The sequence below is a fragment of the Egretta garzetta genome, unplaced genomic scaffold, assembly GCF_000687185.1.
Source record: "Egretta garzetta isolate BGI_Z169 unplaced genomic scaffold, ASM68718v1 scaffold786, whole genome shotgun sequence".
Classification (NCBI taxonomy): domain Eukaryota; kingdom Metazoa; phylum Chordata; class Aves; order Pelecaniformes; family Ardeidae; genus Egretta; species Egretta garzetta.
In genome coordinates, this window is record NW_009259991.1 from 8,400 (window position 1) to 11,358 (window position 2,959).

General features: G+C 61.2%; 1 protein-coding gene across 1 annotated transcript in view; it reads right to left on the reverse strand.

Moving 5' to 3' along the window:
- The window catches only part of FASTK (Fas activated serine/threonine kinase), a 13,807-nt gene that overhangs the window by 2,956 nt on the left and 7,892 nt on the right, over window positions 1-2,959 (reverse strand). The gene's annotated exons all lie outside the window — the stretch shown is intronic.

Genomic DNA, 2,959 nt, shown 5'->3' on the forward strand with positions numbered 1-2,959 from the left:
GGCCCGGGTGAAAGACCTGGCCATGCCCCGTGCGGTCACCGCAGCAGCCCCCGCTCGTGCTGCAGGAGGAGCCGGCGCTCCTGGAAGGGAGCCCTGTCCAGAGGCACTGGCACATCCACGCCTGCCGCTGCTACCGGATCAACGGCGTGCGAGGAGGAGCGCGCCCTGGCACAGCCACGCAGACGTACCCCGGCAGCGCAGCAGCGTGCCAGACATGGCAGGCAGTCCAGCGCCAATGAGCAGACACACGGCAACACAACAGCAAGGCAAGGCCTTAAATTAAATATCAGGAGGGCTGAAGTGCCAGGCTGAGCGAGCCGCGAACAGAGGCACCGTGCCCAGCTGGACCAAGTCACTCGCAGCATACCCCAGGAGCCAGCGCGGGGGCCAACGCCGTTTAGCACCCTCGTTAGTGAGCTGGCCGATGGGACCGAGCGCACCCCCCCGCGCGGCTGCGGACGGCATAAACCGGGGAGGAGCGGCTGACACACCAGATGGCTGTGCTGCCGTTCAGAGACCCAACGGGCTGCAGAAACGGCCCCCAGGCGGGGAAGGGCCAAGTCCCGAGCCTAGCGGGGAATAACCCCAAGCACCGGGACAGGCTGGGGCCGACCGGCCGGCGAGCGGCTGTGCAGAAAAGGGACCGAGGGCCCTGCCAGGGGAGTCGAATGCCGGCCAGCAGCGCTCCCTGGCAGCAAAGGCGGCCGACAGCGTCCCGGGGTGCATTAGGAAGAGCACTGCGAGCAGGTCGAGGGAGCCGATCCTGCTCTGCTACTCAGCACTGGGGTGTCCAGTGCTGGGCTGCCCAGAACATGGACATACGGGAGCGGGTCCGGTGCAGGGCCGTAGGAAGGATACGCAAGAAGAGGTTGACAGGGATGGAGTAGGAAAGGATCGGGGCATCTTATCTGTATGTGCAAATACCTGGCAGGGGGTTGTGAAAGACAGAGCCAGACTCTTAGCAGTACCCAGGGACAGAGCCCGAGGCAATGGGCACAAACCTCAAGGACAGGAAATCCCGTTTAAGGTTAAGAAAAAGCCCTACATGCCCTAAAGGTAAGAAAATCCTCTTTTACTGTGAGGGTAAAGCAGCACCGGCCTTGAGCCTGGAACAGGTTACCCAGAAAGCAACCTACCTCCAAGACATTCAGAACTCGACTGGACATGGTTCTTACAGAGCAACCTGCTGTAGCTGAGCTGGGGCCGCACTGGGGTGTCGCCAGAGGCCCCTGCCAACCTCAGCTACGCTGCAGTTCTGTCCAGGTGTCAGAAGAAGAGGAAATAAACCTCAACTGAGAAGAGCAGGAACAACCACCGAGCTGTGGAGCAGCTTCACCTAAGGAAGAAGCTGAATTGCCTGGGGTTCCTAAAGGGGTGGCCAAAGGGAAGTGACCTCTGGAACCACAAGCACAGGAGATGGCAACTGCAGAGCTGCTCTTTCTTCCCTCCCTGACTGCACCAGACCTGGCAGCACCGTGTCGGCTGAGCAGGCAGCAGGTTTAGAACAAACCCTGCTGCAGGTGGTACCTCCTGGAGCCTGTTGGCACCAAATGCTGCGGGTGTGGAAGAAAGAACAGGCTCAAAGAGGAACAAAATGCTCAGAGAGAAGAGGTCCATCGGGGCGATGAGGCACAGCTGTCCAGACATACCCTCTGGTGCAGGGTCCTTGGACTATCCATCGTCCACTCCTCATGGCCTAACGATCGGCCACTGCAGAGGGAATAGAGGGTATGGGACCAGAGCGCCTGTTCTCACCCGCCCGAAGGGAGCTAACCGCACTGGCAGGGCTGAGTGGAGGGGAAGAGCCCCTGCACCCTCAGTCACGCCTCCCCACGCGCTGCCGGACAGAATCACAGAATGGTTTGGGTGGGAAAAGCCCTTTAACCTCCCCCACCCCAACCGTTCCCCTAACCCTGCCAATCCCTGGCCCTAAGCACCTCGTCTGCCCGGCTGTTAAATACCCCCGGGGTGGGGACTCGGCCACCCATGCGCCCTGGGAGCAGGAGCACGCCCTTGCTTGCCTGCACCCCTGCCCATTCTCCCTGCTCCTCAGGGACCCTGCCGGGCTGCTGGCCAGCAGCCCCAGCCGCCAGCAGCAGCCCTGACCTGCACCAGGGGCACAGACCCCAGTGGTAACGGTTACCAGAGCTGGTTTGGGATGGGGCACGGACCCCCCAGCTGGGCCAAGGGCAGGGTGAGCAGTCCCTGCCTGCCGCGGGTGTGCTGGGCACAGGGCAGGCAGGGGCAGCCGTCGGCTCTTGGATGCGGTGGCACGAAGCTCGGAGCGGAGGCAGCTGTGCCAAGTGCCCTCCTCAGCCGAGGCCATCCCAGAGCCCAGACACGCACCAAGAGCCTACGGCACCGGCGCCGAGCCTGGCGGCGGGCGCTGGGTAGCCCTCGTCCACATGACAAAGCTGCTCGGGCCCACCGCTGTCTGGGGACATGGCCGGCCCCGGGCAGCCTGTCCCAGGGTCCAGCGCAAGGGAGACCCAGGGCGCGCTGCGCAGGAGAGCTGCTCCTGCAATTCGGGATCTCCAAGGCAATAGCACAGCTCGAGTCACAGGACTGCCAAAGCTATGCATAAACAAAGGGCTTCTGAACTATGGACGTCCAAATTATGAAATTAGGAGGAGCTTCACATTGGCATGCTGTGCCGCCAGCAGGAGGGGAGATAAGAAGCTTTAAGGAATGGTTATGGGACTGCTTGGTAGATCTATGACTGTAATTCAGGTGACCTCTGGAGTGGAGAAGTAAACAGGGATAAGAGGCCGGCAGTTCCGAGTCGCTTTCCTCAGAAAAGTCTACCCCAAGCTAAAAATCACCCCCCAGTCTTGTGGAAGCTGCACACCCTAAAACAACATCTGAAGTTCCCCAAAAACCCCAAAGACAATCACAAAGGCAGCAGTGAAGCCTTGAGGGCTTCTCCATTCACAGCTCTCACCACAGACCGGCCAGAGGC